General features: G+C 34.2%; 2 pseudogenes; one reads left to right on the top strand and one right to left on the bottom strand.

The window, feature by feature from the left end:
* Positions 1 to 8,905: 8,905 nt before the first annotated feature.
* Positions 8,906 to 10,278, bottom strand: LOC143557793 (pectinesterase 2 pseudogene; annotated as a pseudogene).
* Positions 10,279 to 20,796: 10,518 nt separating this feature from the next.
* LOC143557792 (protein RGF1 INDUCIBLE TRANSCRIPTION FACTOR 1-like) lies at positions 20,797 to 24,167 on the top strand (annotated as a pseudogene).
* The last annotated feature ends 516 nt before the right edge of the window (positions 24,168 to 24,683 follow it).

The raw sequence follows: 24,683 nt of genomic DNA, 5'->3' as shown, positions 1-24,683 counted from the left end.
CCTCTCCCTTTAATATTCACTTTGGACCCGTCTCCAAATTTCACCAAACCGCTCACTCAACAATCAATTTGGGCAAAGTGGGCTTCACACCCGGTCATGTGATTAGACGCCCCATTATCTAAATACCAAATTAAATCGCTTATCGAGTCGTTTGCATAACGGATTGGATGAACCTTCTCCTCGTTCAACATAACTTGTTCTTTATCAACTTCAACTGAGGCCATCATAAGAGTTGGCGGCTTGGCCTCGGCTTGGTTCAGATTCGCTTCTTGGGTCGGTGGTCTCGGACATTCCCACGCAAAGTGGCCCAAAACATTACAATTATAACACCGAACACCGCTTTTATCTCTACCTTGATTTTGATTATTTTGATTGTTACCTTGATTGTCGTCTCTGCCTTGGTTGTTGGTGTTAAGTTGGTTACCGTCTCTTTGGTTATCATAGTTCTGATTGAACCGACCCTGTCCTTTACTCGAACCTCGACCACGACCTCTTCCACGGCCCCGTTGGTCATAAACCGAGGAGCCATGACCCCGAGCATAATTTTTTCGGTCATGATCGGTGTCCTTTTTTCCTTGATTATCGTTTTTGGCATACAATAATTTTCCCATCTTGGCCATTGCTTCCTAGTCTTTGATTATTTCTTCAAAATCCTTTAACCTTGCTATACAATCTTCAAACACCATAGTGTTAAGATCGGCCCACTGTTCGATAGTTGCTACAATAGCAATAAAACGGTCCGGAATATCGAGCATTTTTTTAACGAATTCATGATCTTCCATTGGACTACCCAAACTATCAAATTGCGAGGCGTATTCCGTTATCTTCCCGGAAAAGTCTTCAACGGATTCTTTTTCACCCATATTCAATTGATTAAAATCTCGCTTTAATGATCGTAAGCGAGCTTGTTGCACACGATCAGCCCCAAGGAATCTTACCCGTAGTGATTCCCAAATCTCCTGAGCATCACGGGTTCTTGCAACTTGCATCAACACGTTTTCCGGTAAGGCTTGGAAAATAATAGCCCTAGCCATCTTATTCTTTCTGTCATCTATGGCTTCTCCGTTCACCACCTCCCATAATTACAACCCACGTGTTGTAGTTTGTTTTTGTTAACTTCGGTGTAAGGCCCCGTTCCCGGTAACCCTACTTTGGTGTTGGATTTACTCATAAACACAGTTCTAAAATCAGAGTTAATAAAAACTTTCACGGAATAATTAAAACTTCATGCATTACATTACAAAACATCAAATCATGTCTTAACATACAAGTTGTCTTTTCATAAATATTAACATAAAATAGTCATGACACTTCTTCATGGATGCCAGTCTCTTTAGCTCGTGCCATGTGTCCCTCCTCAAGCCAGCTGCCTCAACCTATTTGCCTGTGTGCATACTAAAAGTCAGCTACGCTGAGTAAGTTCTAGTTAATCAATTAACATACATTACATTCATACCATACTCATACATGTCCGGAGATACGTATTCATACCTTATTTACTATCACTTCTTTCATACATACTTTACATACATGCATACGTTCTTACATACTTTCTTTCATAAAACCCTATGGTATACCATAAGCTATTCTATCTTAAACATCACAGATATTATAAGGGTCTAGTCCCTAACATCACAAATATTATGAGGGTCTGGTCCCTATCATCTCAGATATTATGAGGGTCTGGTCCCTAACATCTCAGATATTATAAGGGTCTGGTCCCTTCTGTCTCGAATAACCATACCTTTATCATACGTGCATACTTTACATATCTTCTAGTTATAAATATATATACACACTCGTTCATACAATCATTATGTAACAATACATTCAATACACAATCATACACGTATCATACACTTACCAATCAAGTAAGTGTATTATCTACCATATAGAAGTATGCACACAGCCCCGAAAACATAACAGATAAAGGGACTAGAACTCACCTGGAGTCGGTTTCTCTCGCCATTAATGGTAATGCCCTTCCTTAGTTGCGCACGGCTAACTATACAATACATTACGCGTGTCAATTATCCATTACTACTACTTCCTAACGGGGGTCCGGGGGCAGCGCCCCTGGTAGCGGGGCTAGGGGCGGCAACCCCTAGCAGGGTCCAAGGGGCAGAGCCCCTGGCTGGGGTTGAATTTCATTAACAGTCCTTTAACAAAAATGCATCAGAAAATGAATTTCATGAAATTTCGCATGGAAGAATTTCGCTTCGCATAACTTTTTCGCTTCGCACGACTTTTTTCGCTTCGCATGACTTTTTCGCTTCGCATGGTTGTGCGATGCAAAATCGATTTATGCGAAAATACCTCCTTTTCTTCATATTTTTTTTTTGCCATTTTAAGCCAAATTACTCCGTGACTCTTCCTTATTACCCGATTTTACCCTTTTTATGGGTTTTGGGTTGTACCAACTTTGTATACCCTTGTTTTTTGAGGTCCAAACATCACCTTTTTGTCCTATAACATACCCGTGAGGTTATAACTCACTAGGTTTATGTTTTTCTTACATTTCACAGTCCGATCCATCATCCTATCAGTTTGCATGTCGAAACCGACTAAAAACTTAACCATTTAAACCGAAACCTACCTTTTGCTTCGGGTTCAGTTCGGATCCGAGACGACTCGAGGATCTGGACGTGATTCTTGGGGTTTGATGACGTTCACACACGAGGTCCTTTCTTCTTTTAGTTCAGGATTGGTTTCGGATGTTAGAGAGAGTGTGTGTGTTTCTTGAGTGTGGATGTTGTGTAAAGAAATGGAATGGAGAAGAAGATGGGATATATACAGGGGGTCTAAGGGCCCCACCACCCACTTCCCATTCCAAACCTAAACACGCACACAATTAAACTAACGACACACAGTTAATAATAAACTTTATGTTATTTATTATTTAACAGAAGTTGGATGTTACATTCGGACACTGCAACGAAGTTGAACATGTTCCCTTGCTTGCACAACCGGTCTTTCATTCGCCATGATACTCGGTCTTCGAGTTTCCGACTTGATGTGGTTAGTCGCCCCACACCGTTCTTGAACTTCCCGAAGATCGTAGATCGCCTACGCTCTTGATACCAATTGTTGGAGAAATCAACAACCAACCCATTATAATTCACTCCGGCTATTACCGTTTCCGTATTCAAGATTCAAAACAAGAGTTTTTAACTATGTTGATTTCTCCAACAGGTTTTAGTTACCTGTAAGCCCATTTATGACATTTTTTTGGTAGCTTCGGATCTGAAAAATGTGGGTTTTGGTGGTGGTCACCGGAGACGGGGTTGAACAAGCAGGTAAAGATGGTGGTGGACTGTGTGAAATGGTGGGTTGTGTGTTGTAGTTTGGCTAGAGAGACAGAGAGATCGGAATTCACCGGGGAAGATGACGGTAGACTTACATTCTTGTTTATATATAATTTTTATTTTGTTTTTTTATATTAGGGATATAATAATAATCAACTAATAAAATAATTTTAGTGGATTGGGTAACCCTAGCAATCACAATCCTATGATTCTGGTGACAATCCGACCCACATTCTTCCAATATTTTGTTCAGCATCAATTTCACAAACCCTATCATTCTCCTTCTCTATCAATCACACTCTGCTTAATCTCGAAGTAATTCAAGGTATGGTGTTCTCTTCTGCAACAATCAATCATATTTATCGTGCTGATTTAAGAACAACAATTGGATATGCAGAATTCAGATGAAAAGGGTTAAATGAATATCGTCATCTTAAGTCCTGGTATAGTTAAATTTACCCTCTTTTGAATTATATTCTTGATTAATTGTGTTTTTTTTATATTGTTTTTGTTTAGCACATACAAGTTTGATTTTAGGTGAAATTTTAGGTTTTTTTATTTTTCATTTTTATCGTTGATTCAAATTTATACTTTAACTTTAACAAAGGTTTTTTTCTTTTTTTACAAATAGTTCTCCAGTTTACCGTTGCTAATTGGAAATTATCCCGTTTAATTAGTTTTTTTGAGATGCTTTTTCCATCAATTTGATTTATTGTACTGTTATGTGATAATTGACACTCATTTGGAACCTGTATGCTTTTAGTAGGCATTGAAATATGAACTTGTAAGAAAGTTGTTGTTGGCTTTGAGTACAGCTAGAAATGAAAGTAATGACCGTCTCTCTTGGCGATGAGTATAATCTATATATGATCATTTGCTTATGTACATAATTGCATATACATTCTAGCTATCTCAAGTTGGCATGCATCTTAACATTATGATTTATTTTTGACAATATCAACTTGACAAATGAAGATGATAGCCTTGAATATCATTTGAAGCCATTTGGGGTCTAATAAATAATTTTGAGAAAACAAATGTTTTCATTATTCCATTCCTGGTATACGTTTTTGTACATGTGGAGATGATGAATTGATGAGTTTGTTTTGGTGTATGACGAATTAATGATGATAATGATGAATTTGTATAAGAAAGAGGCATTCGTTAGTTTTGGAATTCCAAACATAAGTATTATAGAAGGTCAGGTTAGCCATTTTGAGGTTTTTAAATTTAAAATGTAGGTTGCATAAATTTGCTCAAATTGCTCTTTTGCCTTTTTATTATAAGTTTTAAAATTGTTGTAATTCTTTATGATGGAATTGTTTCCAAGTATTGTTATAAGTTTTTTGTAATTCTTTCTGATTGAATAACTTACAGTTATAAACTAGTTTTATGTCTGTAATCAGTTATAAACTAGTTTTCTGATTGAGAATTTAATTTAATTTAATTTGGATTTAAGGGTATATTGGGAATTCAAGATTTTGACTGATTCAATAACATTTTGAAGTGAGTTCAGATTTTGACTACGGGTCAATAAAGAGGATTTAGGTGCAGGGATATTTCTGATATATTTCATACTAAAAGTTATGGTTGTAGGTCAAAATCATGATGTGGGCTCAAAATTATATCAAAAGGGTATTTTCCAATAAATTGAAATAATGTCTAATATAGCATAAGGGAATGTTTGATATAATCTACAAATTTTGAATGAAGGGTGGATTCTATACAAACAGGTCATATATTGTAAATGTGTTAACATTAAGAATAAAGCTAATTTGATGTTGAAGTCTGTCCACTGCAGTCTGCAGCTATCAAAGGAAAGTGCATGGGCAGTTTACAACTTTGCAATTTGTTAAACTCTGTCTGTTGCATATCTAATTTGGTTAGATACAAGTAGTTTGTATATTGTTTTGTGGCTGCAAGTTTTAGTTTGTTGATTTTGATTAATTTGGCCACCAAGGGTAATTATGGAATTTGATTTCTGAACTCATTTGAAAACTGTAGAAAGTTTGTACATTATCAGTAGTTAAATTATGGTGTTTGATCGTGTGTCATCAAGAGATGTACCAAGATACGGATTCAAATATTGGTGTTGTACGATAAAATTAATTTTGTATTGGTGTTGCATGAAAGTGAAGTTATGCAAAACAAATTGCAGATTGCGAGTTACTATGTTTCGGTTGATACTTTATATGGGTTATATTTTGAGTGTGATCCACTACATATATTGTTACAGATCAAATTGATAATTCGGGAAAGGGACATTTTTGGTATTAATTTTGTAGCTTAAATTGTGGTTTGATCAAATAGTCAACATACAATACACATTCAGGAAATGCCATGTTTTTTTAATTATATTGTTTTACCAACCCGTGTGTCACACGGGTTCTAACTTAGAAAAGAATATATCCGTACTATCAACATCATCATCCTCCCGGTCCCTTGCTTGCTTTGTTACCATACTCTGAGCATCTCCTTCCTTGTACTCAACCGACTACTGTTGCCATACCTCACTCGATAATTGGTCCTATTTTTCTTAATTTAATATTCTTATTAATCCATATACTTTCACCCTACACCGAAACCATAAAACCCCAAATTCCACTACAAAATAAATACACAAGCTCTGTTGCTTTTATTTTACGTAGATTTGAAACTGCCGGTCAAAATGAGCGTGATGCTAGTGAGTATTCTACCCTTCTAATTTTGAATTTGTATTTGTATTCGTATTTGTATTTGGAATAATGTAGTTGACACTGATGCATATTACCCGCAAAAACGAAATGTTTAAACACCCATAGACTACTACTTTACTTTCAATAAATAAATATGTGTCTTGCCCTAATTGAGATTAGGGCTCCTCACGAGCCAAGTTGAACCGAACGGCTGAAATTCGAAACGAGCCAAAATCGAATCAAGCATTTTTCAATCGAGCATCGAGCGATTTTCGAGCATTATTTATTCATAGTTATTAAAAACGCCGTTTTTTTACACATAGGCGTTTTTTTTCAGTAGACGCGTACCTAAAGCGGCTTCCATAAAAGCATGTGCAAGTTTAGGGAATTAGTCTACACTTGCCTATTTTTTTGATTTTGTTTAGCTTGATTTTATTTGATGATTTGTTTTTGATTTATCACTTAACCTGCTTAAACAACTTACCTAAATTAATGTGCTTAACAAAATTAACTAAAAAGTGATCGTGAACTGGCTATTCAATATCATCAGAGGCTACATACCAGAATAGTCAAGAGGTTAGTAACATGTTTACGATTAATATAAATATGCAACTTGTAACAGTGATTGATTCTCATATTTTTCAATTTTAATTACTTGAAGATGACTGCTTTTATTTTAAATATTGTGAAGATGCTTTGTTTTATATAGTATACTACAAAGTTTGTGTATTGTTTGTGTTATTCGTAATATATTGCGTGCGTATGATCAACTGATTCATAAAAAACTATCAATCTTCCATAATAAAGAGAGACTAAAAGTTACAGATGTGATCAACTGTTTATTGTAAGTATTTATTTAGTAGAAGAAATTTGAAAGTTTTATGTAGCCATATTTGAAAATATATATATATATATATATATATATATTCCATTACAATTTTTTTTCTTTGATTTTTTTATTTAAGTTCGTTTTTTTTTTGTTGAGGCCCGCGCTTTTTTTGCGCCTAGGCCCTCGGAGAGGCCTTTGCGCCTTAAGTGCGCCTAACGCATTTGATAACTATGTATTTATTTCTTTTTCACTCAAAAAATTTCAATAAGAAACAAATTTGAATGCTATAAATAATATGTTTGTAAACAAATTAGTAGTTGCTAGAGAAACGTGTAATATATTGTAAATTTTTAAAATAACGAAGTTTGCAGTGGGATATAATGAACATGTAAACAAACTTCTGGTATTCTGAAAACTAGAATCGAACTAATGAAACTATAAAATTGACGGAATATGAAAATGATATATCTGTTCATATATAATTATAAATAAATTAAATTAAATTGAAAATATTCAAGCCGAATCGAACTGAACCGAGAAGACCTTTGCTCGTTGCTTGGCTCGTTTACAAACCGAACCGAGCAGAGCGGCTCATTTACAATCAAGCGAACATTTTCCGAGCAATTTCCAAGCGAGTTCGATTGACGAGTGGTTTGGACGGCCCTAATCAAGATATTATTTTCCTTTTGCAGACTATTGACGAATTTGCCGTTGTACCCCCGAATGATGAGAAGTTGCTGAAGTCCATAGTGTCCCAACACCATGTCAGGCCCTACATTGACACCTGCGGCTTGGATTTCAGGCAGTATGCCATCGCCATCTAGATTATACGGATTAAAAACTTCCCGGTTTTTCTTTGGATAGTACGAAAGTATCCGCTCTCTCCCCAATGTTGGCTAAACGAATCTCTTCGTAACCAATAAGGGATCCCGTTTTCGGTCCCATAACTGATAATTACCACAGCTTGAAGATCACGCTGTGGTAATTATCAGTTATCGGACCGAAAATGGGATCCCTTACTGGTTGCTAAGAGATTTGTTTATTCACGCTGTGGTAATTATCAGTTATCGGACCGAAAATGGGATCCCTTACTGGTTGCTAAGAGATTTGTTTAGCCTAGATTGGGAGAGAGTGGATATTTCCGTACTATTCAAAGAAAAATGAGGGACACAAACATATATAATATGCTGTCACTGAATTATTGGATTGTGGTGCCATTTTTGTAACACAAAAACGCATTCTAATGACTTATTTAAATTTTATACTTTTTTTGTTTACATTTAAGTTATTTAACTCGTCTCACATGTCTTGATCCACACCATTTTTATACGCATTCTGTATTTTATTCATAAGAATCATTTTAATTTTATACACATTTTCATGCTAGACCAAGTTTATACGGTTAAAAACAACTATAAGACGGGCAAGTTCACATCATTGACGTAATTAGGGGTGTTATTCGGGTTGTATTTTCGGGTTTCTCGGGTTCGAGAAATGTTTTTAAAATGCTCATACCCAACCCTAATCTCCCCTGGGTTATTCGGGTCCGGGTTTTATGAGTATGGGTTAATCGGGTTTCGAGTTTTTGACCTAGAGTAGTCTCTTAATGGTCATTAAGAGGCTACCAAACAGCCCCTAAAAACTCAAACAAATATATCGTCTTCAAATTTTAACTTACATAAACAAATAACAAACCACATATTTCAATTGAATGAGTCTGAAGAACGCCTCGATTGACGGAATGAATAACCGGTCGACTGATGAAATGAGCCTGAAATGGATTTTATTCGAATTTACCCGAAACCCATTAAAATGTTAGATTATTCGAATTTACCGAAACCCATTAAAATGCAATTGGTACTCGACTAGTATTAGTTCGGGCTATACTCGGGGTTTGTTAGATTCGGGTTCAAGCTTCATAAATACAAGTACTTTTGAGTTCGGGTTAATAGTTTTCGGGTCGGGTTTCGAGTTACGGGTAAAAATGACAGCCTTAATACTAAAACTCATAGTTTTTGAAGTAAAACAAATTAAATGTTTTTATTATACAACATTGAAACAGTATACATACTATAATTTTCACCATTTACTTATTAATCCATAAAGAATCACACTAATTCTTTTACAAAACAAATGTAACAAATAATAGAATTCAAAATACATCACCTATATATTGATTGAATTAAAGGCCAGAAGTGAAGGGCACATTGGTCGCAGGCAACCATGAACCACCGGCAATGAAGTTTCCAACGGTGAACTTTGCCGCCTCGGTGGCGCTAGTGATCACTGGGTACCCCTTCCAGCTAACCCGCCTCGCAGTTGATGAACCTGGCCCCGTGTTCATGTATTCCCCATAATACAACGTATTGAGTGCAAAGTTCCCGCTCCATGGAAACCATCCAGCGGGGTCTACTAGACTATCAAGGAACGTGTTGAGAAACACGGTCCTTGAATACTGTTGCCAAGGCCTTCCAAGATATGTCTTAGTGGATCCTGTGGCTCCTTTGAGGTCTGAGGCGGCCATGACACGACAATGTTGGATTGAGATTCCCGTGTTCTGATTTGGATCTGACCGACCTTGTGCAGTCACCGTGTTGGTCTTGTTAGGCGGGTTACGTGCATAAATGTTGCAATTTTGAAACACCACCGCCGCGTTGCCAAAAATAAAATCGACCGTGCCATATATGTTACATTCTTTATAAAACTGTCTATTGGAGTGGACATAAAGTGTGTCTTGGTAGCCTTCGAAGCTACATTGGTAGAATACCGAGAGATCTGAGCCGCTCCTGAGTGCCACTGCCTGGTGGTTTTGCGGTCCGGCGGTGTTTCTAAAGGTGATGCCACGACCGATGAATCCGTCTCCCCTGACAGCTGTTAATGTAAGAACCCATGTAGGGAACCCTATTTGGTTGCCTTGAGATGGAGATTTTCCTTTGTTCATTGCTGATGTATTGCTAATTAAAGAAGACACATTATTATTCATTAGTGGCAACATGTAGCCACCAACACCTAGCTCTTGGAACCCGGCTCGGCACGTCTCGAGATTGGTGAGAGCCGTGCTGAGCCAGGTTTGCATTTCATATTGGTTACACGGTTTACGAGGGTCAACAGTCATGTTGAGCCTCTGAATAGTGCTTTCATAAAGCTCAATGCAGTCTTCCCATGCGGCTTTTTCAAGCTTGTTACGACATTTTAGGCCTAGCCCACGAGTGTTTGACTCAGCGTGTCGCGCCCTATCGAGGGTTACTTTTAGTAACGCCTTAATGAAGTCGGATTTTTGTTTAATTGGACCGGAATATTGATTATTGGCTAAGAAATACTTGCATGATTCCGGGTGTGGTGTTTGGCTACACCATGAAGCTATCTCCGGTTTATACGTCATATAGTATCTGGATCCGTACGCAACCAGAGGTAGGAGAAGGATCAAATATGAAATTAGGGTTTTTGCAAAAGATGGAAAGGGTGTCATTTGAACAAAACAAATGATTTTGTTTAGAAAGTTGGTTTTTGGTTGGTGTGAGTGTTTGCATGCAAAGGGTTGGTTTATATAGTAGTGAAATCCAACCAATTAAGGGGTGCACCACCTGGTACTTTCATATGTTGTCAACTGTTTTAAGTCTAAAACAAGACATGCAAACTTACCATATTTAACAAAAGCCATTATATAAATTCATTATAATATATTTTTAAAGTTAAAGAAAAAAAAAAGGAGAATTTGAACGTTGTAACTTACATTTTGATGCAAGTTGACGACTCCTAATTTTTCTATATTTTATTTCATAAGTTAATCAGTCACACCTTAATTGTATATAACTGTATATAGGATACATCATACGCCCGCGATCATTGGCGAACGCTGGGTTGCCCGAGCCCACCAACTCTTGTTATGTGAAAAACCCACCTCCTAAAAGCTCGTTGCATGCGATAAAACTTGATTAGGATCGGATTTGAAAATGCAGTCTCTAGCCAAAGTCTTCACGTCCTCTGCAATGTTAGTTGAGATAAAACTTATCTTACTATTCTAATAAATAGCTACTCCTATGTGTCACTTGTCAACCTCTTATCAACTCTCACAATTTTTAACCAATTATCAAAAAATGGTATCTCTTTTGTGTCAACCCGTCCCAATAATACTAACTGAAACCTTTTTTTATTATTCTTTCTTTCTTTTCATTCAACACCAAAAGAGATAACAAACCCTAATTCCCGTTCTTCCCAACCGCCGTTCCTCTCTTTCATGCAAAATTATTCAACCAAAAGTAAGATTTGAATTTACTCTAGAATGTTCAAGTTTTGAATTTAACCTACTGTTTTTTATTTTAATACATTAATACATGTTTTCAGGGTGCTGCGTCTATGAAAAAGGATGTGGATGCTCAAGTTCCAAGCTATCCAAATCTTCAGTCAAAATTGTTGTGCATCCTTCGTAATGTCACGTTGCATGTACGCCGTGCCACTTATTAATCATTTTTGTTGTTTTAAACCATGTTGTAGAACTCGCTTATTAATAAACTTTTCAAAATTATATATATATATATATATATATATAATTTTGATAACTTAACATAAAAGTTCACATAAATACTTCAGTGTTCACATAAACAATTAAATATAAATATAACAAATCAATGAAAAAACCGATAACTGGGCTTAACGGGTTAAAACCAAGGTCCAATTGTATTTACAAAATCCCATTTTGGCCAACTAGCGATTACTCCATTAGTTGCACCAATTAGCTGAAAATTAATCAATAACCCACCGATTAGCGATTAATCACAGATCAATCCTGATTTTTACAACACTGGTTTTAAATACGAGTTACTTTTAGAACTTTGTTACAAAAAATGTTTTTTTTTCAGGTTGTACAGAAACAGATGAAGTGTATGCTCAGATGACACTCCAACCCGTTCCTTCGTTATGGACTTTTGTAATTCGCTGGGCTTAAATTTAGGTTACTAACTATATTTCATAATTCATGATCATTAGCTATTTGATAGAGAAGCACTATTGACGTCAAATTTGTCAATGAAAGCACACAAGCCACACACCGAGTTTTTTTGCAAAACTTTGACAGCAAGTGATACTAGCACTCATGGAGGCTTTTCTGTTCCTCGTCGAGCAGCCGAAAAAATGTTTCCGCCTCTTGTTAGTTCAACTTCTTTTCAGTATACATTGGATGACTTTTGACTCAATCAACTCATTTGGCCCATTTCCTTCTAATTTTGTAATTTCTACCAGTTTGGCCCATTAGAGAAAAACATTAACCTGAATTAACCCAATCATAAAGTTGGAAAATTTGTGTTTTATGTGATAACAAACATTTTTTTTAAATAGGATTTTTCCATGCAAACGCCTACACAAGAGCTTGTGGCCCGAGATTTACATGACAATGCATGGACATTTCACCATATTTATCACGGTAAGTAATAAAAAACAAGGTAATCTGACCAATACAACCACAAATGTAGTGTACAAGGAATTTTTTTCTTATTTGTAGACTACTTGCGTAATGTTTGTTTTATAATTCCTGTAATTTTAATGAAAGTTGTAATTGTATTAACAATATATGATAATTGTGTTATTAATTATATTTTGTTTAACGTTAAATATTGTAATTTTCATTAATTTCCCATGTAATACACAGGTCTCAAACTAGTTAGCATATATAATGAGTTAGTAATTATTATTCAAAAATATGTTATTTGATTGTTTTTTATGTGAATCAAATGGAACCATGCACGTAATATCGTAAGTCGTCATAATGGTGCCGAAATATAACCTTTTTGCATGATACTACGTTCTAGCAAGCTAGTGGATTTGTCAAAATTAAATAAATAAAGCAAACAGAAAATATATTATTATTATTTGACTTTAAAACGAGGAACAATTACGCGGTTATTCGAGTTGAATACGGCGTTATCTATGTCGTCATGTCCACTGAATTTGCAGATAACAGAAAATAACACTCTTAAGTTTTATTAATTAATAGAACTTAATTTATTATATTATATATTATGATATAGGAATATTCATATTAATTAAATATACATATACATATCTTGAGCCATTAGAATAAATAAATGATCCCGAAATTAGTTTGAAACGTTCAAAAACTAGTAATTATCAAAAGCTTTACTTTATGACTGTTGATTTATTAAAATGAAATAGTATTTAAAAAGAAAATAAATCAGTAAAATTATTTATATGCACAAAGAGTAATTGTCTTCATGTATATCATTTGATGGAGTGAATTAATTCTTGTTAGAAAGTCTCAATCTTGCTGGTGGTGTCAGCTTCCTTTTAAGTTTTAACTACTTATCAAATTCTATCTATATTTTGTATAAAAGTTAAATTATAGGAAATGTATATCCCAATCTATGCCTAAATTTATACAAGTTTAGTTGCATGGTCTAATTACAAGTCATGTTTTGATTTAAGCTTGATGGATATGGCAATCTTAATGGTTTTTGAATTATTAAATGTTTAGATTACATCGAAACAGAAGGCAAGCGGGCAACAAGCGGCGCCGCTACCTCTTTTTGAATTGCAAAACCCAATCTTTTAAAAACTACATTTGCTGATCTTAGAGTCATTACATTAAAACGTTGCTACAAGCTACAGAAACTTATTAATTACGTACACATTTACACGTATATGATTAAACTAAACTAGTCACAACGAACATGGTATCAAAGATGTACGACGAATATATACGAGATTAGTTATGTACTTAAACCAAGCAGCATTAGTTGGAGTGTCTTTTCCTTTATGGTTTGGTGTTGCAAAGGAAGATCTGAATGATAATAATCTCTAATAGTATTCAAAAAGGTTAAACTGAATTATGATTTTTGTAAAATATGTTTTAATCATATTTAGCATACTACTTGACTATTCACAAATTTAATGGCAGGGAGCTCGGGGAACGGCGAATGAAGGGTAGAGGTTGCGGCCTTTGTGGTCACATGTTTGATCCCAACTCCGGGGGTTCTTGTTATGGTTGTGTGGGTTTTCTTCGGAACTAGGTGACGCGATGGTGGCCACTGGCCAGTGCACTGATGTAAGAGCTTCCTCTTAGGTAGACGCGGGCCTATGTGTTACCCCGGGGCGACCGCCCACCTTAAATGTTTTTTAGTGTTATTTGTATGTGAAAATCTCGACCCCCCCTCCCCCCCTCCTCCCCCCAAATTCATAAAATTAGTGTTAAGTCCCGCTGTCGCCCCCATGAAAATAATTCCTGGGTCCGTCACTGCTCTTAGGGGTTTCCTCTGGACTGCCCGGCTCGGTTTTGAACAAAATTTTTGTTGGCACGTACATGTCTCAATAATATTTATTTTTTACACACTTGAGCTACACTTGATACAAAATAATGATTCAAAGTTATAAATTAAACTTAGATTAATAACTTTTATATAAATATTTAAACACTTCCTCAATAAATGAAGATCCTTAAATTTCCTATCAAGTTACGTTAGTGTCATTATCGTATAACCAATTAACGACTTATAATGCAGTGCGTCCCACCACAAATCAAACTTAGGTGCAAGATAATGATACGTTAACTTAATATTTACAAGAGGATAAGCACAAAACATATACTATTTACATAACTTGTTTTGAATTAGGATTATATATATTTTCAGTTTTTAAATTATTAATAACATTTGAATTTTTAAACCTGCCCAACGAGTTTGCTGATAACACGACTGGGAGGCTTGTCAAACCTTAACGATTCTTATGTATCTTTAAGTTTTTCCTCTTTTAGATTCTATGTATTAAGCTAACACTTCAATCCCGAGCTCAAGCTGAGGTATGACTTGTTTATGGAACTAAACGAGTTCGTCCTGAGCTTAGACTCGTTTAAGGTTTTCTCAAAATATATAAAATTAATAAAAAACAAGTATTTAAATTAATTAATAAATAATAAACGAGTCGAGGTATGACTGGTTTATGGCATTAAACGGGCTCGACCTGAGATTAGGCTTTCTTAAGTTTTTTTTTTTCAAAATATATAAAAATAATTAAAAAAGCAAGTGTTTAAATTAATTAATAAATAATATATGAGGCAAGCCTGAGATTGAGAAAACAACTTACGAGCCAAACTCAAGCTTTAGAAAAAGAACTCGAAACGAGTTAAGCTCAAACTCGAACCCTCGTAAGTTAAAACAAGCTCGGGCTCGGCTAAGCTTAAAAAAGGACACTAAGCTACGGGCCTGAGATGCATCCAAACAATTAGCCCAGCCCTGACTTTAAAACCGAATAAAAAAAACAGCCGATTAGTATTTACTATTTAGTATTTAGTCATCATGGATTGTTGGACATAACCACAGACAATACCTCTGGGCCTAATCAGCCCATTAGAGCTAAAAGGATTGGTTTTGTTGGAGAGGCTTAAATAACTGTTTCCCTGTCACCACTTCCGAGTAGAGGTACACAAAATATCTGGTTCCGGACCTGATTCGGAACTGGTTCCTACCCATACTTGACCCGCGGATATGTTGTGGTATTGGGTTTCTCCCTGGACCTGTACCCGGAACGGGATCCGTACACGGAACCAGACCTGTCGGAACCAGTTCCACCTTTTTCCGGTCAAAGCCTGACCCAAAACCCGAAAAAACCCGTAAAACCTGATTAAATGCCCAATTGTACCCAGAACTGGTTCCTACCCGACCCGATTTTAACTTTTGTTGACTATACCCGGAACCGGTTCAATATACCTGATTTATGCACCTCAACTTCCAAGTTCCATTCGGCCTCGCTAAGTTTTTGTTTGTATAATTGTATTTATCTCAATTTGAAAGAGAGCATGTTTGGACTAAATTTACAACAATGCTACATTGCTACTTAATATATTTTCATACTAGGATAGAGCCCGTATGATACACAGGTGATAAAACAAAATAAAAGGTTGTGAATTTATACCAATTAAGAAAAGAGAATGCTAATATCAATTCATCCTAGTTGAGTTAGTAAGCCACAAATATTTTAAAAGCAAAGCAGTGAGTATGATTCCCACCAACAACATATTTTTTATTTTATAATTCATGAAGCGGAAATTGTAAAAATGAAAACTTGTACACTTGGCAGCTTATGTGGAGGGTCTAATTGAATGACATGAGAAAATTTGTGTTGCTTTAATAGTACAAGTAGATATCTTCGACAACATCGATTACAAATTTATGATGACACTTCACTGATTTGTATTAGGTGCATGCACTATCAATTCAAATATGAGTTGATATAACTCGGCCATAATGAAAACGATGAATTTGGATTGAATAACTCTCAATCTTAGTACCCGAAAACTACAACTCTAAAACTAATAACAAAGTCATAAATATATTCACAACTTTGATTAGTTTAAAAAAATAGACCATTACTCGATACAGTTAGAGATAGACTCGGCCTACTTATCTAATTAGCTGTTATAAATTAAATATAACTCGTTTAACTTATCCCTAATTGATTTCGTTAATTAACTCAATTTCTGTAACTCTGAAATACGTCCAATTGGATTGAGATTGTTACTTCAAAGTTTAAACAAAAAGATCTAGTTTTTGTATATATCATTTCACACGAAGGTTAAGCTTGAGCTCGTGATCTAAACAAAGTTCAAGCTCAGCTTATGAGATAATTGAATTTGCATGTTATGACCAGAAAATAGCAAAGAGTATAATTTTCTTTGTATTATTATTATTATGGGTTTTCTGCAGCCACCCCTCAAATTGCTAAAAAAACCGACCAATACGCGGCGTATTGGTAAGTTTTCTAGAAAAACCCACCAAATTTGTCTTATTATGTCTTTATTTTTCTTTTTTTCTTTTCTTTTGTTATTATTATTGTTTATTATTATTATTATTATTTATTTATTATTTATTATTATTCGAAATTTGGCATAGGACATTCAGTTGCAAGGCTTATTTGGGAAAATTGACATTTCCAAACGAACTTTTAATTTCTTGACTGCTTTCAATATCAGCATCTTGAATCAGTTACAGGGCTTATTTGGGAAAATTGACATTGCCAAAACGAACTTTCAATTTCTTAGCTTCTTTCGTTATCGGCATCTCGAAACTCCTCTCGATGTCTTCAAACTCCAACTGTCTTGACCATCGGCCACCTCCACCAACCATGGTTGTCTTCACTTCAACACATGTTCGTTGTCACTAAGCTTAAGCTTAAGTTTAGTATTATTTTTATGTTTAGATGGGGGTTTTGTAGGTTCGGCATTGAATGGTAATATTAAGAACCGATGTAAGTACGTGAAAACCTGAAAGTTTTGTCTTATTTAAATGGTAAGTACATTTGGTTCATATCAAGTAAGTTGAAAATTGAGAAGAGCCTAATAGGCTTCATATTGAACAATATGACACAATATCACGACCGTTTGTTTATTTTTTTGTTTTGTGATGGCCGGTGAAGGAATGAAAGCTTCTTGAGGAAGATTCAAACGAGAAGTTTTTTAGTGGTGGCTAGTAAAAGCAGAGCATGTAGGGAACTATAGCAACACAAATGTAAATAAGTAATTAGAAAACAAAAGGTCAAATCAATATCTTTTTGATAATATATGCATTTAGAATTAGTGACTTAATGCTCTTAAGCTTTCTATGATGTCATCTCTTTATGTTAAGCTCCCTACATCTTTTCTTAAATATTATCAAACAAACATTCAATTTTTCCGACACGTACATGATTCCGGTGGTGTTGGCTAGACGTGACTTGATGTCGTGTGCGCAGACTGGATCCAGTAAAACGGCGGAGTTTTGTTTTCCGATTATTAGTGGCGTGTTGAAGATGAAAGTGAAGGCAAATGGTAAGTGACCATCATCCCAACAATCCGACAAGCTTAAATATTCTTGACCATCGGCCACCTCCACCAACCATGGTTGTCTTCACTTCAACACATGTTCGTTGTCACTAAGCTTAAGCTTAAGTTTAGTATTATTTTTATGTTTAGATGGGGGTTTTGTAGGTTCGGCATTGAATGGTAATATTAAGAACCGATGTAAGTACGTGAAAACCTGAAAGTTTTGTCTTATTTAAATGGTAAGTACATTTGGTTCATATCAAGTAAGTTGAAAATTGAGAAGAGCCTAATAGGCTTCATATTGAACAATATGACACAATATCACGACCGTTTGTTTATTTTTTTGTTTTGTGATGGCCGGTGAAGGAATGAAAGCTTCTTGAGGAAGATTCAAACGAGAAGTTTTTTAGTGGTGGCTAGTAAAAGCAGAGCATGTAGGGAACTATAGCAACACAAATGTAAATAAGTAATTAGAAAACAAAAGGTCAAATCAATATCTTTTTGATAATATATGCATTTAGAATTAGTGACTTAATGCTCTTAAGCTTTCTATGATGTCATCTCTTTATGTTAAGCTCCCTACATCTTTTCTTAAATATTGTCAAACAAACATTCAATTTTTCCGACACGTACATGATTCCGGTGGTGTTGGCTAGACGTGACTTGATGTCGTGTGCGCAGACTGGATCCAGTAAAACGGCGGAGTTTTGTTTTCCGATTATTAGTGGCGTGTTGAAGACGAAAGTGAAGGCAAATGGTAAGTGACCATCATCCCAACAATCCGACAAGCTTAAGTATTCATCGATAGGGTCGATGCTCGGAAGAGGTGTTTGAAATTTAAAAATAATAACAATAATGGGGGTCCTTATAAGGGGCATAATACGCCGCGTATTAGGCCCCTTATATATGTGTGTGCTATATATATATATATATATATATATATATATATATATATAGGGTTAGGTTATAATAAAAACCCACTTGAATTGTGAAAACTGTAGAAACTCATTCTCAACTACATGTTTTTAATTAAAGATTAAATATTGTGGTCCACAATTAAAGTTAATAAAAAATGTAAAAGTTTATTTACATTTTATCTCTCCTGAAAACATATATAAAAATTACTAAAAAATGTTAAAAAAAATAGCAAAACATTTTTTTTTATGTTTTCGATGTTTTGTATTAAATGTAACAAGATATATTACATGTAAAAAAAAACGATGTTACATAGGGTTTTCACGGGTTTTCTCAACTCATGGAGGTTTTCAAACTGAACTTCTCATATACACACACACACACACACATTGTCTTGTATAAATATGTGTGTGTGTGTCTATACATAGACGTTGATACAAATGCTATTGCGACGAGGTCTAGATGTATTGTAGGGCTATCCTAAACCAAGACTGGCTTATCTGTTTGTACTCGTTCAAACGCTGCTGGTTCTGCGTTTCTTTCCTAATTACGATCCGACGTCAGCACTGGGAAATCCCCTTCCAGTTTGATATATATCCAGTGATCACCTCCCCAATTAGCGATGCTTAAAACCACTGGATTCGGAATCAAGTCAGGACTGACTCTCAACGGGAAATAAAATTCGGTGTCACTGCCGTATAGGTTGACTAACACACACCCGTATGTTTCAGCAACCAGGTGCCCATAAGCGGGTACACCTAACCAACGATTCGGTGGCGCTGGTCTAACCGTGTCGAAGTATGAAAGCCTGGAACGAACGCCCTTAGCTAAATTTCGAATAATAATAAATAAATAATATTAATCATAATGATAAATAACAATAATAATAATACCAAAAGAAAAGAAAACAAAAAAATAAAGAAAAAAAAAAACATAATAAGACAAATTTGATGAGGTTTTATAGAAAAATCTAATAATACGACGCGTATAGCTCTATACGCAACGTATTAATGGGTGTGGTGGGTGTTCCTAGTATGACCCTATTATTATCAGTTTTTTTAAAACCATTAATCTGCGGTCAACTTTGAATACATCATCAACTAAAGTTGTCATCTTTGGGTCATGTCATTCATCAGAAACACAGTCAATGTATGTATATTATACTCTTATAAAAACTTCTGATAAATACCAAGAAAAATAATAAAATATTACACTTTTTCAATAAGATAAATCCGTCTATTTTAGTTAGCAATACGGATAAGCGTTTTTGGTACCGGTATCGAAGTTGGTACCGTCGGTATCAAATCGGTACCAAAGTTTTGAGTTTCGGGACCGGGACTGTACCGGTATTTCCTGAATTTTTACCTTCAATACCGGTACCGGTTGGTATCGATTTGATACCGACGGTACCAAAAATTTATGATTTTTGGGACCGGGATTTTCGGTAACGGTACGGTGCCGATAAGTGCCGATCTTATCTCTAGTTAGCAACCAATCATATGTTTATAATTACAATAAGATACACTTAAAAAGTAGATTAGTGGAATAAATACTTATTACACCTCAAGGCTAAATTATTGAACAATGATATAAAATATAACACACCAAAAATAGTTTAACTAATTGAAATTATTTCAAAGTAATTATCAAAACCTTCAATTCTACTCAAAACTTCCCGCGTCGACACTAATGAATAAATCAATATCAAAATCCATCGTAAGAAAGGTAACAAAAATGTTACATATTTGTAAACCTTGAATTCCGTTCAAAATCTTTTATGCTGCCAAAAATTTCCCTCGTCGATGCCCAAACTAATGAATAAATCAATATCGAATTCGTCAAAAAAGATAACAAAATAGTACATTTTTGTAAATAAATTAATACATCATCATTCCCCTACCATCAATCCACCCATATTACAAATCTTACAAAAACTTGATCATATTTTTTCAAATATTTTCAATCAAAAATCATTTTTTTTATATTTATTAACCTACTATAAAGTATATAAATCCACCGTACAAACAGTAGCACCATTGCACTCCACTAACCTATACACCCCCACCACCACTAACCTTCACCGTTAAATCTTTCCGGCCACCATGACTTCATAACTCTACTATACATTCATTCTTTATTATCATTCTTCATATTATTCCAAATTCCATCAAATTTTCAAAAACAAAAATGGTGGGCTTAATCTTTTTTAATTTCCCAAATCATTTTATTATTCAATTTTAAATTTTGCTCATGAGTTCAACCAATCTTGCAGGTGGAATCATCTTCTTCAACTACAATGCCTACATGGCTTGAATGTTTATTATCTGAAAAATTCTTTAACTCTTGTTTGGTTCATGAAGATGCAAAAAACAATGAAAGGAACATGTTTTGTGTTGAGTGTTGTGAAGCTATTTGCAATCATTGTCTTCATCTTCATCATTCTCATCGTCTTTTACAGGTTTTAATTTATTATTATTATTATTATTATTATTATTATTATTATTATTATTATTATTGTAAGGGCACGGATTTGGTGTCCGCAGCTGTTCGAATAGGATAGTGGTAGTTTAGTCTTTACACTTAATGTATAAAGGCTCATTCGCTAAGCATGTTTAGCGAATGAGGCCTCATTCGTTAAAGACTAGACTCATCTGTTAAGTTAGAAGCTCATTCGTTACTACAGTGTAACGAATGATTACTTATTCGTTAAGGTATACCCATTCGCTAAGAGTGTTTAGCGAATGGGGCTATGTAAAGACTTATTCGTTAGTATAGTTAACGAATGAGATGTCTCATACGTTACTACTGTTTTAACGAATGGAACATGCCTATAAATAGGCCTTCCATAGTTGAATTGCATAGAGATCTGTGCCATATTTATCTAATGTAACGTTATGCTGCCGGATTCTCTCTAAACCTCCATTAACGTATCTTCATGTAATGTATTGATGATCAATAGAGTATTCCGTTAATGTATGAACACGAGTAAACGTATCGATTTGCGACTAGGTCTTGGCTCGTAATAACGTATTTACAATTATTATGGTTTTGGAACTTTGGATCAAATACAAATGAAATTAACATCCTAGTTGTGAGAATTAAATAAAGTAATTATATATACAAGTAGAGTAATTATTACTCTACTTAATTCTCACAGTTAGCACGTTAATTTCATTTGTACGTTAACTTTTCTTTTATTGTTATTATATTGATGCTATTCTTAGAATATACAAAATTTTATACAGGTTTATATAATTATATTCATAATGTTAATAATTATTATTTAATTTACAATATTATTAAATTTAATAATAATTATTATTTTATTTATAATATTATTAAATTTAATTGGAATTGAAATTGATTTGCAGATAAGGAGATATGTGTATAATGATGTAATCAGGGTTGAAGATGCTGAGAAATTAATGGATTGTTCTTATGTTCAAGTGAGTTAACTGGATTTAATTTACTTTATTTATTTTTATTAATTTTGGAGAGAATTATTTGAGTATTGTTTAGTTTGTTTATTTATTTTTTGGGGTGAATTGTATTTAGGCATACACTACAAATAGTGCAAAAGTTGTGTTCTTGAAATCAAGGCCCCAAACAAGAGCTTGTAGGAATTTAAGTAACAATTGCATAAGTTGTGAAAGAGGCTTGCAAGATCCATATCCCTTCTGCTCAATTTCATGCAAGGTATAATAATAACTCTTAACATGTAAATTTATTTCTTGAGGTATAAAAATGTTTATAAACAATTCTTGTTTTCTAGTATTAATTTCCAAGATTTTATGGTAAATTGTGTTTTCATTAAAGGATCTTATCTACCTTGGCAAATTTTTCAGACCTCAAGACTCTTGGAACAATGTGCAATCTTTAATTTCTTATTTAAAGAAAAATCATACAAAATTTTGTTACAATCCTAAATTTCTTGTTTTAAATAAAATACCAAACATTTTTTTTTTTTTGCAATTTTGGATTTCTTCTTATTTTTTTTTTGTAAAAAAAGCATACAAACTTTTTGTTACAAATTTTGAATTTCTTGCATTAAAAAAATCACACAAAAGAAAAATCATACAATTTTTTTTGTTGCAATTTAATTTCTTGTTTTTTAAGAAATCATACGAATGTTTTGTTGCAATCTCGGATTTTACATCATTTTTTCACACAACTTGAAATAATCGTACAAGTTTACCCTTTTAAATTCATTTATTTATTTTTATTTGTGTGCATAGATTCATCATATTATGACAAGTAAAGAACTAATGTCAGGATTCCTATAAGAGTGCGAGGTTCTAACGCTACAGGAATTGAGTTCGGAAGACTGGCTAATAACACCAGACTCTGATATCAAACCGTTTGTTTCTCTAACGACGTACTCCGTGAACCGACGAAAGGGTATGCCCCGTCGGTCACCTTTTATTTGATGGCTTTGGTTCCGTACGTTTGGTGCATGGTGGCTAAGGGACATAGTGATATTACAATTATTATTATTATTTTTACTTATAAGTCCCTTGAGATGGTGGATGATACATGTGTTTACCTCATTTTATTTGTCTTTTCTAGTGCTAATATAATACTTGTTAAAAGCTTGTTATACATGACATGCTTCATTATGTGCCCATGATATTTATTTATATCATTCTCGTATGTCATAATCTTGGTTGTTAACAATGTTTTAAAATCCGGTACGTATCTGCCGGTTAAACTGGTTATATCAAATTTTTATCGGCATTCAAGTCCGGTATTTTGGGGCGGTTTGCTAGATCATCGTACCGTTGGTTTAAAAAAAATACCGGTTTAAACCGGTTTTAAACCCAAAATATTTTTGATATCTTTGCAGCCATGTTTTTTAAAAATGACTTTTAACCGAGCAGATAAAATTGAAACGAGTAAACGCAGTAAACGATGATTCGCTAAAATTTTGTATCCTGCAAATCCAAGGTTGTTTCTTTACATTTTTTGTAATTGATTAAGTTTGTATACAAATTACAAACTTCCTATTTGACTCGAAAATTGTTCATTTGTGATGTTTAATTCATGTGTGATGTTATTTTTTAAGTTGAAGCTCTATTTATATGGAACTATAAGGTAAACTATTCAATTTGGTTGAACTTCGATACATTTCGATTCAACCGGTTATACCATTTTTAAACCAAATCCGATAAGAATAACATACCGGTTTTTAAAACATTGGTCGTAAAGTGTTAAGTATGATGAAAGTTTGATTGATGTATAATTAACATGTTACAAGTTGTTTAAGAAATTGGCAAATACAAAAGGTTTTTGTTATTAATTTTATTGTTTGGTAAACTTGATACGTAAGTTTTCGAGTTGGTTACACAGATGGTCTACGTGGTTTAGCTTAAGTAAAGAATTTTAGTTCTTGGTAAAACCACACGTAGCGAACGCCAAAGCGACATGGGCTCTTTAACGTCTGCCAAACCAAAAATATTTTCCACAGTATACGCGTCAAAATGCAAACACCCCTCTCGGGTTTCATCCAGGTAACGGGCTAAGGGGCTCAAAATTGTGCAGCCACAACTAATTCCAATCAATCAAAATATTACACTCGCATGTTTATAAAAAAATTAATACTTAATTTGTGTTTTTCAGTTAAACCATTAGGCGTGTTTTAGTGAAAAAGTTAGTAAGACTAATTGACTAAGAGCCATGCAATAAAATGTTTTTTCAGTTTTAAATTTTAAGTTAAACCATTACACATAGTCTAATAAGTTCGGGGTTAAGGGATTTTCAATGTTGTAAAACTGTTGGGTTATTAAGTTTAATTAACTTTTCTTATTATATTATATGATGAAATAACCAAAATACATTTTTTTTTCTTATAGAGATGTGTCCGATTAAAATTGCAAATATGAAAGTCAAATTTAGCATTCAGTTTCAAAGGCCACTTTTTAAATGTATTTATGGTTCTTGTTATTCTCCTTTAGTTTTAGACTTTTAGTAATAAACACTAGTTGACCCTTAACGCGTTGAGTCATAGCTGTTCAACGTATGCGTTTACATGTGCATCTATGCTAAGAAAAAAAGTATCAATTCTCTTGTTATCTATTTCCCTCTTTTCCTAGACAAGAAAAACAACAATGTGCAAATCCGATAATCTCATTATACAAAATTTTGAACAGTTCTTTCAA

This window comes from Bidens hawaiensis, unplaced genomic scaffold (assembly GCF_021521415.1).
Source record: "Bidens hawaiensis isolate Kalapana, Puna unplaced genomic scaffold, B.hawaiensis_p1.1 tig00019187_1, whole genome shotgun sequence".
In the NCBI taxonomy this organism is placed as follows: domain Eukaryota; kingdom Viridiplantae; phylum Streptophyta; class Magnoliopsida; order Asterales; family Asteraceae; genus Bidens; species Bidens hawaiensis.
Note: the sequence above shows the minus strand (reverse complement) of the source record. Positions and strands in the feature narration are given on the sequence as shown.